At 44.4% G+C, this 15,855-nt stretch overlaps 2 long non-coding RNA genes across 2 annotated transcripts in view; both read left to right on the top strand.

Moving 5' to 3' along the window:
* The window catches only part of LOC309696372, a 239,317-nt gene that overhangs the window by 52,476 nt on the left and 170,986 nt on the right, over positions 1–15,855 (top strand). The window lies entirely within an intron of this gene.
* LOC309696482 lies at positions 2,265–3,701 on the top strand. Its single transcript, XR_014273510.1, has 3 exons — positions 2,265–2,715; positions 2,787–2,814; positions 3,299–3,701. It is a non-coding gene; the product is annotated as an uncharacterized lncRNA (long non-coding RNA).

Here is a 15,855-nt window from a genome sequence, read left to right as displayed (position 1 = left end):
TTGAGAATGCATCAAGACGAAATATTGTTTGGTCTGGGTCTAAACAGAGTGCATTGAGTGCATAGCTGGATTGGCCATCGGGCATACCGGGCATTTGCTGGCCGCTGGCGATATTTTGTTTTTATGGGCCGATGGATTTTTTTTTTTTTTAGGAAGGGTATAGATAATGAAAGGTGTTGGATTGGTCAATTGGTCATGATCGACTCTTGGCTGGACCAATTACAGCCGAGGAGGCCGGATGCACCCTCCCCCTTGTTTAGCAATCACGTGATTTTCGCGCATTGCATGCCAGGAACTCGTGGCAAAACAATCCAAGTACCGCATCAAATGCAAGCGTTTGCAGCGCCGCAAAATGTTCATTCTCCGGTTCCAATACCTTCTTGTTTTTTCTTTGCCGCACAAAAAAGGAATGTACAAAACAAAAGGAGAACAATGCCGGTCCGTACAAAGACAGACTCGACGAAAAGACAAAGAAAAGATACGAGGAAAAAATCAAAGGAGTGAAAGTGTCAGACCCTTACGAGCACACAGAGGGACAAAAGACATTAGCGTGCTGCCCAACTTTCACCACGCTCAGATTTATAATTACACGGTTCTTGGAGTGAGTGCATACACTCATGAAGTTTAGTAACTTCAGGTTACTGCAACAAGCCCAGGTACAGTTTACTGACGGATGGGTGCAGGACCTTGAAATGCACCGTGTAGAACGAAAGACCATCGTACGAACAAAGGTAAGTTTACCAGTCTCACAAATCGTCGTCATAAATACACATTCGTTAACCGTTTATTAATATAACCTTTGAGCTCAACGGTAATTAATTAGTAGTGGAAATAATTTCTGGTAGCATTACAGAAATGTAGCAGTGACAATAATATTGTATGTTGTAATCGCACTGGACAATTAGTGATACAAAACAACTGTTTTCTCCTGTGAATAAAAGTATATGTTTTTGTCAATGTACCATGGTAATAACAGAAACGAAACGCAATATTGTGTCAGGAAAATTCACTATTTATGCACAATAAACAAAGGAGCATAGCGCCACAATTTCTGTTCAGCGCCAGACTTGCTTGTAACCTATATCACCAATTATGTTAAGAAAAATGATGCATTAACTACAACAAAACTCTGACCTTTGTGGGAATGCTTGGAGCAGACTAACATGTGAGCTGGAGTGTTCTGGGACGTTATATTTGGTATATCCAGACCATCCGTCGGCTCTTACTTCGGAAACATGGCTTAAAAATGTCTCTTCAACGATGTAATCCGATAAAAAAAACGATCTCTCTACCCGTCGGCTTGCCGTGGCTGTCATGCGACCGACTATTGAAGTTAATAATACAACAGCTTCTTGCCATTTTTTGTGTTTCTTTTTATTGCTGTGTAACTGAGTTCAATTGAAAGCCTGCGTGCGCTAGTACCTCTTGCCACAAGTTCCCAGAATCCTTTGCGGTTTAACACTGAATGACGTCAAATTTTCAATCTTTATCCTGGTGGGCCGGTCTCTAGTCAAAATGCCCGGGCCAATTTTTTGTCCCAGTCCAGCCTTGATTGTGTGTGACGTCTTCTTTTGCGCAGGCAACATGAGCCTGCACACATTAATTTTGTGATAAGTGATATTATTGAAAATTCTCTGTGTGTAAGTACAGTTTAGTGCTGTCTGATCATCACTCTGATTGACTGCTGTAGAAGTGAACAGTGTTACTTTGACCTTTAACCTCGCTGCGCTGTGTTGTTTCCTCTCTTTCAGATCACGAAATCATCACAGCTGAGTCTGGACAGGACGTCACTCTGACATGTCAAGCTCAAGTTCACATCGTCATAGTTGTAGAGTGGAGCAGAACTGAAGAACAGAACTGGAAGATGACGAACTTGTCCTTTTATATCAGCATGGATGACTTGTTCCAGATTACCAGCATCCATCTTTTGAGAACCAGGTGGATCTGAAGGACAGACAGATAGCTGATGGAGACGTGTCTTTGATTCTGAAGAATGTGAGACAAGATGATGCTGGAACATACGAGTGTCATGTCATCAAGAGAGCTGGAAAACCTTTGAAGCTCATCAGCGTCATCAGTCTGAAAGTTGGTTCTCTAAGTGAGTGAGGAGTGTTCAGTGTGTTTGAGATCTTCGGCTCTTTTAGCTGCGCTGCCTTATTGCTCCTAAATAGCTCTGTTTTCACAATCACTGAGATCCTTCTATTTTAGCCTAGCTGTGAATGATCTGTATTGGTAGTGTCCCGATTCGAAATATTGAGGCAAGTGTAGCCAGATGGGCTACTCGCCTTCCGTTGTTTTTCTTCTCTCATTCTCTCTCTCTCTCGCTCGCTCTACCACCCTCGCTCTCTTTCCACTGCACTCGCTCCTTGTATCAGGTGATCGGGTTAATTGGGAACCCACCTGCACATTGATTGCAGGGTGGCGCTAGCCTGTATAAAGCTAAGCCGATGTCTTGTTGGATTAATTCCTCCCGAGCTTCTGGTACGATACAGCAGTAAATGCTGGCGTACTGCGACGGACTGATCAGCAAGAGCCGATTATACGACAGCTACAGGTATGCTCTCGCTTAACCTTGGATTCCCTCCGAATACTGGAATTGGTGTTAATATCCTTTTCCGGCCTGTTGTAGCGCAGCAGTCTGTTTAATTCTGCCATTGCGGAGAGAGGTGTTCGTGGTATCTCCACCAATGAGAGTATAGTGCCTCCGGTCCTGGGGTAAGCTGTTAGAACTACTTTTATTAGCATTCATAGCTATAAGAGTTTAAGGTTACATTTATCTGTTTCAGGGTTCACTGCTGTACTCACCTCTCCATGGTAAATTGTCCAACCTAAATTGGAAGAGTGGACTGCCTTCTCAGTTGCTGTTGTGAACTCCTCCTTGGTGGAGTCTGCTGTCTTGTCTCGTTTTGTCTTATCTTGTTTTTATTAAGTAGGCTTACCTTTTTTTTGGGTTCGCCTGGTGTTCTATTTTACCCTGGACTGTTGCTCGTACCCACACTTCTATGATCGGGCTGAAGTGATTCTCTGCCCGAGTGTCGTGCTGGGACTCTAAATCGCCTGGGTGGCCGGTCTCAGCCGGTGGGGAGCCAGACCGGCCTACGCCTGAGAATAATTATTACCAGCACGAGTGGTAGTTTGACCCGTGGGGAATAAGCCTTTCCTCTGTGTGTGTGGGCGTGTGTGTGATTTCTTTTATTAAAGTTATTAAAGTGTGTTTTAGTCTTTTTATGATTTGTAGCGAGCCTGACGCTCAGTGTCCTTTTATTCTTTTAACATACTTTTCTGTGTTTTATTTCAGTGAAGGAGGACGAGCCAGTGGCCCTGGGACCTCAGGTGGTGGGTCGTTTTCACACTTTCTTTTGTACAGCACTGGGTGGTCTGCAGTGATTCTTTTGGTGTGATTTTCTTTTGGTTCCACGGCTGCTGGTAAGTCCAAGTTCCACGATTGTTTATTTTTACTGTAGGACACTGTCAATAATGACGCTACATCTTGACTTTTAATATTTTATTTATAAAATATTATTTATAATATTTTATTTATTTCTATAAATAAAACTGTTTTAATATTGGAAGCCAACCTGCCTCAGTGTGCATCCTTGAATCTGTGCGGTCTTCTTTTATTCCTTTTATTTATTTTTCTTAAATATATTTCCTGGGGGTGTAATTCCCCTAGGTGGCGTTGTCAAGTTTATTTATTTTGTTCATAACCGCGCCGACCACTTGGTCACACAAGGAACAAACCAACACTGGCCCAGAAGAGTTCAGTCAAATGATGATTTATTGAATACACGTGTGGGAAGATGTACACTGCAACTCATCAGCATAGATCTTCTCCAAACAACTCAATTCAGAATAGTTTTATTCATCTCAGGGTTCAGCCCCTTCTGCATCTGCAATGTACATAATTATGCTTACCGTATTTTCACAACCATAAGGCGCACTTAAAAGTCTTAGATTTTCTTCAAAAAGTACGGCGCGCCCTATAGCGCAGTGCGCCCTGTGTGTTGTAAGGAGGACGTAGTAGAGAACACCATGAGAACGCTAAAGGGTGAAGTGTGTGCGTTGACTTTATTGCACATACCTGTATAAAAGAACAGGTATGTGCGTTATGCAGGACATCGTTGTTTTAACAACCCTGAAAATGGCAAAGAGACACGCTTACGAAGCACAGTTTAAACTGAAGGCCATCAGCTACGCGGAGGAACATGGAAATCGAGCAGCGGCGAGAGAATTTAAGAATAATGAATCGATGGTTCGCAAGTGGAGGAAGCTGGAAAACAAGCTCCGACAGGTCAAGAAGACGCAGCTGACATAAGGCGATCATCGAGCAAAGAACGAGCGGGAGAAGCGTTTCGACGGTCACCATTTGGCTAAAAGCAGTTTCACTTTCACTTTTTATGAAACGGTGCCATTTTTCCATCCGGACCAGGACTACGGTAGCGCAGCAACTTCCACCGGATTATAAGGAAAAGCTGGCCATCTTCCGCTCCTACTGCAGCAAACACATCGGCGACAAACACATCCAGCGATGGATGACCGATGGAGACCACAGTTTCACCAAGAGTGGAAGGCAGCGCCGGGCGAGTTACGCCACAATTTGCCAATGGATTGTAGATGCTTGTGCTAACGTGGCTGCTGGCACTGTTGTTCGAGCTTTCGCAAAAGCCGGCATCATTTCCGAGGAGCCGCACGGCACGGAAAGTGACTCTGACAGTGAAGAAAGTGAACCTGGCATGTTTGATGGAGATTTAGCGCAGCTGTTCAATTCAGACACAGAGGATGAGGACTTCGATGGGTTTGATTGATGATAAAAATGTGAGTACCAAACTTTGTTTTGCTCCTGCTTTATTTTTAAATACGCACACTTGTATGCTTGTGTGTTGTTGATGATGACGATTACTGGTAATAAAAATGTGAGTGAGGTACCGAACTCAGGTTTGCTCCCGCTTTATTTTTTAAATACGCATACGGTACTTGTATGCGCCCTATGATCCAGTGCGCCTTATGTGTGTGTTAAATACAGTAATGGCACACATAACTGAGACTGCGCCTTTTAGCACAGTGCGTCTTATGGTCGTGAAAATACGGTAAGTTACAGTAAATCATCATGTGGCGGAGGTGTGGTCCGGCGCGCGGCTGCAGGGGAGGAGTGGTGCAGTGGGCTCAACGGGGCGGTGCTGGTAAGAACAGCTGATGGCGGTTTGGACTGATGGTGGTTTTCCTTCCCTTTATATAGTGAGGCGGAGAGGAGCGGAGGGAAAGGAAGCTGGGGAAACCGACCGCTGTCAAACGGTGTTCTGCTGTAATTCTGTGGACACTCACAATAAACGTGCATCTGATGATAACGACCTGTGTGTGGGTGTATCTGTGCCTAGCGTGTGTCACACATCACTTAAAAATAGCTAAAATAGACAGAGATGTTACTCTTTCCAGTACTTTCTTCCATACATGGTAATTAAATTCATTCTCCGAATAGCCCCTGGGGACTTTACACTTTCTTCACTCTTCTTCTGTCACTTTTTACTAGGCAAGCTCAACTGCAGGTAGAAGCTAAATGAATTCAAGGCCTTTGCTTACAAAGGTCTACATTTAAATCATATTTGTCTGTAAGCGTGAATGCTGTTTTAACCTTCCATTGCTCCAAATCACCTTACACAATAGATTGTGAAGACATCGCGCTTCACAAAGCTTGAAACCTTCAATAGACTGAGAATCAACTCTTATGAGCACAACTACTGATGTGACGTTCTGTATCGAGGCTTTGAAGCTTGTGTCGAGTAATGGAGGGGGCGTTTCCGTGATGCGCGTATCGAGGCTTGCTTCATTTATGGGAGGAGCTGAAAATGATGACGTCCAAAGCCTCGCTGCCCGGCTGTACCACGTGACTGGTTCATGAAGTGGTTCGAACTTTGCCGTGAGATATGACAGCGATATAAACCCCTCAGACTTCATTCAAAATGTAGGTGTTTGATGGAGAGTTGCAGTTAGTGAGAGTTTGGAGACCGTTTGGAGGTTTATGAGAGTGAGGAGAGACAGTCTGGAGAGAATGGAGCCAGCTAAGAAGAGGAGGATGTCCTCCCCTGTGTGGGAACATTTTGATCTTATTCCTCCCAACAAGGTATGTAAATTTCTACAGAAGATGTATTTTCATAATACTGATGGTGCAATACAATTTATGTTAAGCTGTCTGTACTTTTGTACAAGGTGAAGTGTTTGCTATGTGCCAGGGAGCTGGGATATAACAACAACACCTCATCCATGCTTAGGCACTACAGAGCTTTGCATGACAATAAGGGGAACACCGATTGTGGAGCAAGACCAGGTGAGCCATCAAATGCCATGATAATATAGCATGCTGTAATGTTACTAAATGATATAACAATATTATACAGCTGTTATAATTTACGTGTTTGATATTTATATTTGTGCTTTATCTTTATTGTCTTTCCTCAGGAGAACAATCTCAAATAGATGAAGACCTGGTTAGCATGGTGATTGAGGACTCCCAGCCATTTAGCATTGTGGAGGACAAAGGATTCAAAAGATTTGTTAAATCATTAAATCCTAGCTACGTTCTCCCCACTAAAGGTTATAAAAGCAGTGAAAATTTAGTTTTTACAGAATAAAATGTGAACAGGCAGGACTGAGGCTCAAAGCCTCAGTGTGTAGCTGTCCATACCTCAACGTTACAAAAGCACAACTACTGTCCACACCCCAACCACACCTCACCTCACAGTAAATGATCATTTCCATTTTAAGCATTTCCAAATAATCATTTTCCATACTGCCAGTATAAATATACACAGTATACTGCCATCACTACAATATAGATGTTTTACACACTCCTTTTGTTGTTGACATTTACAGGCTGTGTGCAAAAGGCCACACTCTTCAAATTCATGCCAACTAATATTTTTACGTCCAGTAGATGTCCTACTAGAGCAAATGAAGCTTCATCTGCCCATCACTAGGCACAACATGCAAATGTGTGTATACAATGATTATGGCTGCACATGCAATAAAAATGTTAATCTGATGCCAGTAGCTGTGATAAACAGTTTAATGCAATTTAATGACAAAGTTATATTATTAATGTACTAAAATAATTCCTTTATTCCCACTGTTAGCAGTGTTTGATTTAGTGTTTTCATAAAAGTCTATTTCTTGTGTGTATATTAGTGCTCAGAAGAACAGACATGTGGTTTAAAGCCTAGACAAAAAAAAATCCCCCTCATCAACACTTTTTTGTTTGTCAGGGGACATTTGTTTTGTAATAATTGCTGTTCTATCCCCACAACCACAATTGCTAACCTATCCCCACATTGTGGGGATAGGTTAATTCGATAATTCAAATTACCACTAGGTGTGAATGTGCCAGTGAGCGTGAATGGTTGTCTGTCCCTGTGTGTTAGCCCTGCGACAGGCTGGCGACCTGTCCAGGTTGTACCCCGCCTTTCGCCCTATGACAGCTGGGATAGGCTCCAGCGCCCCCCGCGACCCTGAAAAGGATAAGCGGAAGCGAATGGATGGATGGATGGATAATTGCTGTTCTTTTGATATGATTTGCAGCAGGCCATAGTTTATTTAACACAGTGGATGGTGCAGCAGAGATACCTGACTCAAAACAGGACACTCTTTCAGGGCCAGTGAATGTCACCTCTCCTCCAGCTACAGGTAGATATGAGCAGCACTTAGATGAATTTTTTGATTTTGCTCTGACAAATATTAACATTTTAGAAATTCAATTTCCTGATCCATTTGTGATCTTTTCTATCACTTTTCCCAATGTACCTGCAATTAATTCCAGATCCTTGTCTCTGTGTCGCTCCGTGTACCTGGCCTGTACCACCACAGTCGCTGTCTTCACAGTTTCCGCCCTCCGTCTTTCTTTCACACAATGTTGTGATCATAGTCCTAGACCCTATCTTTGCATGTGATTAGTTACATTAAAATGAAGGCCTACAGAAGATGACATCAAGTCATTGTGAGCTGAGATTCTAGGTTTATCCAATTGTCACAAGAAGTCACCAGCAGGGACAGTACTTGTTGAGAGTCCGAATCAGAAGAAGATGTTTCGGACTCTGGAGGTGTGGAAAGTGACTGACCTTAGGTACCGACCAGAGGGCACGGGTCACACAGGTGGTGGGTGGGGTGCAAGGGGTCACCCATGATGACAGTGGTTTTCCTGAGAATGGAGGACATGGCAATGGCCTCCATGGGTGGCAGAGGGCAGCCAATGTTTTTCTTTTGTGGGGTTAATTACCCTCTGTGCAGCCTTTCTGTTCTCAGTTGTGGCCCCTGCGTACCTAATACCCAGGCAGTAGGAGAGTACGCTCTCCACTGAAGCACAGTAAAAGACTCGCAGCAGCTTCCGGTCTGGGTTATTCTTTCTCAGGACAAGGAGGAAATGCAGTTGCTGCTGGGCCTTCTTTACCAGCATGTTGGTGTTGTGGGCCCAGGTGAGATTGACAGAGATGTGGCTGCTGGACTCATGGACTGTTTGGGGCCAGTTGATGAGGAAATATTTAAATCAGGATCAGGTTTAAGGTGGTCCAGTTTGGTGGTAAAAATGTCTGGGATTATGGTGTTGAACGCTGAGATGTAGTCCACGAAGACCATCCTCACGTATCTTTTCCTGTGACGGCTATAGGTCTGTAGCCATGACCAGGGTGCTTGGAGGGGCTTTTTTTTTCCTGAGGGAGATGTAGGCAGGGAAGGAGCAGAGAGATTCTGTCAGATTGTCCTAGGTCATGGAGGGGTGTCAGTCTGTAGGCCTGCTTGATATCTTCACATGGTTCAGTGTCCTTACCCCTCTGGTAGGACATGTAACATATTGGTGGAATTTGGGGAGTACAATTTTCACACATGCCTTATTAAAGTCCCCAACAATGATATGGACACCCTGGTTGCTTTCTGCTCTGGTCGCACCTTTCCTTACAGGAGTATTTGGTGTGATCCTGATGGTATAATGTCCAGCTTGGTAAATCCACCTAGGCATTGGGGATGTTTGGATGGAGCCAAGATTCAGTTACAATTCAGTTTCAGTAGATAACACTCCCAGACAAAACAGTTACAGTAAATTTCTGATCAACTATAAAAATATTTTTGATGATGTTATTGTGTATTATGTTGTTTCTATGTGCTGTATTTTTAATAATAAGTTAAGCACTTTGTAATAGATTCTTGTCTAAAAAAAGTGCTATATTAATAAGTTTTAGTTACTTATTTACTTCACTCATCACCTACTTGACAGCTGACACCCTACATATCTTTCTTACCTTCAGGTCAGCCAGGAGGAACCAAATGGATGGATCTGTTGGAGGGATATGTCTGACTGATTGTCGTAGTAGTTTGTTTTGTTATTATTGTTGTTAATACAAGTATTACAGTTGTTGGTTGTGCTATTTCACTTCCTGTTTGTAGAAAGCAGCAACTTCCCAAGTCTGATGATACCTTTAACCCCTATTCCAGCTGCGAATTCACACATATAAGTGAATATAACAGCTTCTCTTGGCTCTCTGTGAAGGTGGTCGCACTTTTTCTCCTCTCCTCCTTCCCCTTATCTTCCCTGCTTAGCCTCTTGTGTCCTTGTCTTGTCTCGTGTGAATTACTTTTCCGTCAAACAGTCTCTCACTGTCGTTCTCTAAAACCTAAAAGAGAATTATGGATTTGATCAACTGGTGTCTGAATGCTATTGACACCCTTTTCTCAACGAGAAGTCTGGGCTCGGGAGAGCCCGAGTGCCCTGGAGGGACTTTCCCTGCCGAATACACGATGGATGGGTGGCAGACCTGGAGGATCTTGTGCCTGGCGGGACTGTCGAACGAGGACGCTGAAGATATCTACCTATTCGGAACCATGATAACAGCTTGCTTGGCCCTGACTTATCGGAGAAATAAGAGAGCGGAACCAGCTGTTCAAACCCCCCCAAGGCTGACCGCTGGAATTGAAGCGATGGGACAAGGCGCGACCTCTCACACCGAACGCAGCATGGTCAACACCTTGGAGATGCTTACAGCTGCTGTGAAGACTCAAACTAACACCATTGAGCATATGATGGGATACATCAGAGAGGGGCCTGCTCACAATGACACCCTTGAGTGAAAGTTGGATCACATCGCAGAACGGATCGCTGCAGTCGTGGGGTCTCAGAATCAAAAGAATGACAACACCACGGAACAGAAGTTTGATACCATCATGGGGAGGCTCGCGGCTCTCCAACGGGAGATCGAGAGACCAGTGTCAGAGTGCTAAATTCGGAGCTGCTCGCATAAAGGAGAAATCAACAATATTCAACATATGGACACCACGGCGCCAGCTGCTCAGGCCCAAGGCTGGAGCCCACCAAAACAGCTCCCTGATAACGACTGTGTGATGACTATTCTTCCCATCCCATGCAAGGCCACCTGGGTTGGCTGGCAGACTGTTTACTTAGCCTGATAGAGCGAAGGACACTGTCTCAGCTGGACTCTGGACACGCACACACATACACTTACACTGATAAGCACGCACTCATCCCCCTCCCTTTCCAAACGCCTTCGATGCTTGTTTCCTGTGGGGGAAGACGGCGGGTCTGCGTGCCACGCTGAAATGGTAGCGCTGTGTAGGACGACTGCTGTGTTCCTTCGGATTACCCCCCACCCCTCTATCCAACCCCTGTGGCTTGTCACGTGCTCTAATGTTGTGATGTGGACATTAATGTGCTCTCTGTGCAGAGGAGTTTTTTTATTCCTGTTCTCATGCTGTCCTCCCATAGGTGCCCAGCGTGAGAAGAGGTCTCTTTTTTTCCTCTTGTACTTTTCCCATTGTTGTGTAATTTTTTCAGTGTTTTCTCTGTAACGCTGCCGATCTCCGACTGTATTCCCATGTGATGTCTTTGTTGTGTGTGTAAGTCGGGGGGGGGGGGTCCTATTCCTCTGCGGGGCAACCTGCATATGGCCAATAAAGCATTCATTCAATTCAATAAGTGCACAGGGAACCAGGTTTGCTCGAGCCCAGGTCCCTGACAGTACCCTGCATGCTGGACGCTGTGCCGTACATCGACATGCAGGACCCTCCGTTGTGCTGACTTCCTGCTCGGGCAGAGCAGGTCCCTCCGGCGTCATTGCAGCTGCAGACAATTGAACAGATGGTAATGGTGGTGTAGACAACGGGACCGGCGTACCAGGCTGTGAATTTACCGGCTGTCTGGGCCGGTGAGCAGCCTTGATTGGAGGGAGGAGGTGGAATTAATTAAGAAATGTGTAATACCCAAGGGGAAACCACAAAGCCACTTTCCCACAACGTGATGAACCTCTTCCCCGGGCATCTCCAGATAAATAAAATAGCTGCGGCTAAATAAATATTTACATGTAAACCAAATGAATGGCCTTTTTTATGTCTGTTTTTGTGATGTACCAAGATCTGAAAGTTTTATTTATTTATTTAAACAGTATTTATTTATTAAACAGTACATTTGCATAATGACTGAAACCAGCCCACTGAAGTAACAATGATCTGGGAGGTCAGTTCCTTGATCATTAATATACAAATTCTCATGACCATTTAGAACAACCACTGACCAAAGCACACTGATCAATGGCCATGAGTACCATTCACAGAGAGTTGAAAGACATTCCCCAACTCTCTGTGAATCGATGACACAAGGATCCAGGCCCACACAGACGGTGCGTAAATCATGGGAGGCCACATCACGGACAGGAACAGAGACACAGATGGACCGTTTAGACAGGAATAGAATAGGAATCTGTGGGAGGAAGTAGTATCCCCATCTACAAGACCACGCAAAGGAGGTATATGCTCTCTGCACTGGTATGTCATCCTTTAGGAGACACAGATGGGCCGTTTAGACAGGAATACGATAGGAATCCATGGGAGGAAGTTGTATCCACATCTACAAGACCGCACAAAGGAGGTATATGCTCTCTGCACTGGTATGTCATCCTTTAGGTTTATCACCATTTTCAGATCAGGATTACAACCAATATTGGTCCCATCCCACTCAAAGACCCTGCACTCATCAAACAACATTCTCTGGACAATCTCTTTTTGTTCCTCTTCCAAATGATCAAGATTCACTGGCGGATACCACGACATTGGGAGAGGTCCGGCTGACTCCACCATTATCTTGCGAACTGTTATTGCAGGTGGGCACTCGTTTGAGGCCTCAACCTCCACAATACGTTCAACTGGCTGTAAGGTGCCCAGGGCCATCTTGCTTGTCAAGGTCATATCATGTTTGGTGTCATTACTTAGAGCAGGGGTGCCCAATCCCGGTCCTCGAGAGCTACCGTCCTGCAGCTTTTAGATGCATCCTTGTTCCCACACACCTGAATCAAATGGTTTGATCTCTTCAGCATGCCATCATGTTTGGCAAAGGCCTGATAACAAGCCATTCATTTGATTCAGGTGTGTGGGAACAAGGATGCATCTAAAAGCTGCAGGGCGGTAGCTCTCGAGGACCGGGATTGGGCACCCTGACTTAGAGCAATGGTGATGTATGGGTTAGCTGGATTCTGTATTTCAACTAACCCCGTCAAGACATAGAACCGCTTTAGGGCCTGGTTGCCCAAATCATCCTCAAACAGCACTAAACAATCAAGTGGATTCATGGTTGATGGAACGGGGCACTTTAACCAGGTGACCTGTTCAGGAGGGATAATCACATCCCTTTCAACTGTTCTCAAGTACCCTTGTGTAATGTTTGGCTCTACTGTCTGAATGAAGCTTCAGACCACCTCACCATTCTCAGGGGGAAGACAGATGGCATTACACAGCAAGGTAACAAGAGTAGGTATCAACTGCTCTAGTTGCTCCTCAATGATCTGTTCCAAGACATTGAAACCGATCAATGGTTTGTCCACAGGCAAGGTACTGACGAGGACCGGAATACTGACGGAGAGGCTGGGGTCTTCACTCCCCGGTAAGTTGATCATGATGGGTACCCAGCCATCAAATGATATGGTTTCCCCGTTGACTGCGCAAACTTTCAACTCATCAATTTCCTTGATGATTTCAGATAGAGGTTGCATGACTAAGTCAGGCAAGTATCAGTCTTTCCAATGTTTACTTATGATGCAAACTTGAGCTCATGTGTCAAGTACTGCTTTCACTACTAAGCCATTCAAATTGCAATGTATGAGAGCTTTCTTACTGATTAGCTTAGCAACTGCCCCACGTTTAGTGTGGGGTGCCATAACACCAGATGTAGCGAGTGCCTCACCCTGCTGCTGGTTAACTACTTCTGATGTGACTGGCGAGGGGAGACTTGGTTTGCTACTGTTAAGGTTAGGTTGGGTCCCATATGAAGAGGACCCACTGCTTCAACCCTGTCACCCGGTAGAGAAACTGCTGTGGTGTCTCACTTTCATCTTTTCTGGCACACATTAATTCTTGAAAGAGTTCTGTACTATTTTTCTCTCTCAGGTGGGCATGGAGAAACCCCTTCAGTTCAAGTACAGTCAAATCGTCTTTATTGATTAACATATCTTTAAAAGTTCCAGGCCTTAATATCCTGAGCACTCCACGAACTATCTCTGCATCAGGGAAGCCTTCTCTGCGTCGACCTCTTGCTGACCCAGGCCCGCTGGACCCACCGTCTTAGCAACCATGGATCAGTCTCGGCTCCAACTTTCAGCTCGCATCAGCTCCCGTCCTGGTCCCAGATGTCATTTTTGGATCAGTCTCAACTGCAAGGTGTCGACAATCCTGGACGAGCCCCCAAGATTTGTTACGGGTCCCAAGGATGAAGACCATGATGACAAATATGTTACCTGTAAAAGCAGGTGAAGAGCAGAGTAAGGAAGACAGCATGTGTCTCTGTATTCCTCCAGATTGTGTCTGAGTCTGATTTATTTCACACAAACAAATGCTATATAAACACTACCATGAGCTTTCAATATATAATTCAGCAGGTTCCTCATTCACATCAATTACATTTACTTATTTCACATCCTCAGTGAAATATACTCTCTTTACTGGTTCATTTTCTCTAATTAACATCTTCTTTCATAACAGTTACTTTCCTTACTCATATCAATAAACACATCACATTGTCTTCTACAGTGTCTTACTGGCTAAACAGTTCAATAACAGTGTCAGTTTTGGCCAGCGGTCATAGGTTCTGTCCAATAATATGACGCAAGACTGGAGTAAAAGACATCCATGGATTGGCACTTTATTAATGAAGGAACATAATAGGAGCACAAGAACACTAACTATAACTAAACAAAATGGCTTCCTTTTGGGGTGGCTGTAGCTCAGGTGGCAGAGCAGGTCAGCCAGTAATCAGAAGGTTGGTGGTTCGATCCCAGGCTGCATGCCAAATATCCTTGGGCAAGATACTAACCCCATGTTTGCCTACTGGTGGTGGTCAGAGGGCCCGGTGGTGCCTGTGTCTGGCAGCCTCGCCTCTGTCAGTGCGCCCCAGGGCAGCTGTGGCTACAATGTAGCTTGCCATCGCCAGTGTGTGAATGGGTGAATGACTGAATGTAGTGTAAAGCGCTTTGGGGTCCTATGGACTAGAAAAGCGCTATACAAATGCAGGCCATTTACCACTTTTATACTCTTCCGGAATAGCCCAAGTATGGGGGTTAACTAATCAAAATGAAAACATAACCCTCCACACACACAAACATGCAATTACATTAAAGCACATCACAAACATATACATATTTCCAACACGTACTATAAACAAACCAATAACATGAGCTTCACCCATTACTATATAAATTAAAACCCTCTTTATCCATACTCCCTAACCTGGCACACTGGTCTACTCCAAGAGCCCTTAAACAGGTGATTAAGCTGCTTTCACTCTTATGCTCCACATCCTGCAAGAAGCAACCAGGACAGGTGAGTACCTTATTTAGGTTACTCACAAATGATTAACTGTAAACAGCTTTAACCTTGGCTCTTCTCTGACACAGGTAGGATGGCCAGTCCCACTGTCTCTTCACCTTTACAAGCTGTCATTTTAGTTGTATGTCACATAAACCCAATAAAAGACTCCATAAGAACTAAAGTGTTTTTTCTTTATTACACTATTTTAAATTCCCAATCCAACAATTAATCACTAACAATACCAACCAGATAATGGAACCCCTGGTCTCCATTAAAAACAGCAAAACCGTCACCGGTTCTGACAGTAACCAGACAGAAAAGCAGCGCACATTTCGGTGCTTTATTTCAGTGCTTTTTTTTCCTGAGCTGTGATTCACTTTAGATTCTAGCCAATCATTTTATGTTTCTGAGGATAGTAGGCGGGTCCAGGTACGTACCTTCTTTTAGATCAGAGCTACAGATTAAAAATGCCCAAGGCGAAGCGGTCAAAAGTCTAGCTGTACTTCACAGCAAAAGATGCAAACTCAGCAGCCTGCTACAAGTGCTTTAATCAGATACTGCAATACTGTCAAAGGAGGTAACACCTCAAATCTGATGAAACGCCTGGTGACGCATAGCGTTTTTTTAAAAGCCGAGAAATGCGCCGTATTTGATAGCTTGCTGAGACCTCACACCGTGTACATCTACTGCAGGTGTGGTGCCTGTTATCGGACCCGGAATTAGCAACATCCCCCCAAAACACGAAGAGTAGAGTCCTGGCCCCTAGCCCTGCCAGTGTAGCAGAAATGATGACGGACGAAGATGGCAGCAGCAGCCGTTCTTCTCTGCGTGAGTAGCTTAATGTTGTTCATGTGTAATTCACGTTGAGTACGCTATCCATGTTATTACATTAATGCATGTAAGGTGAACTAGCAAACATCATCATAGCTACATGAGTATAATTCCCTGGAAGCACAGGCAGACGCAAGTGGTTTTCTGTCACTGGTTTATTTGAAGACTTCTCTCCAAAGCTAC

The sequence above is a fragment of the Aulonocara stuartgranti genome (assembly GCF_965226115.1).
Source record: "Aulonocara stuartgranti genome assembly, chromosome: 3".
In the NCBI taxonomy this organism is placed as follows: Eukaryota; Metazoa; Chordata; class Actinopteri; order Cichliformes; family Cichlidae; genus Aulonocara; species Aulonocara stuartgranti.
Note: the sequence above shows the minus strand (reverse complement) of the source record. Positions and strands in the feature narration are given on the sequence as shown.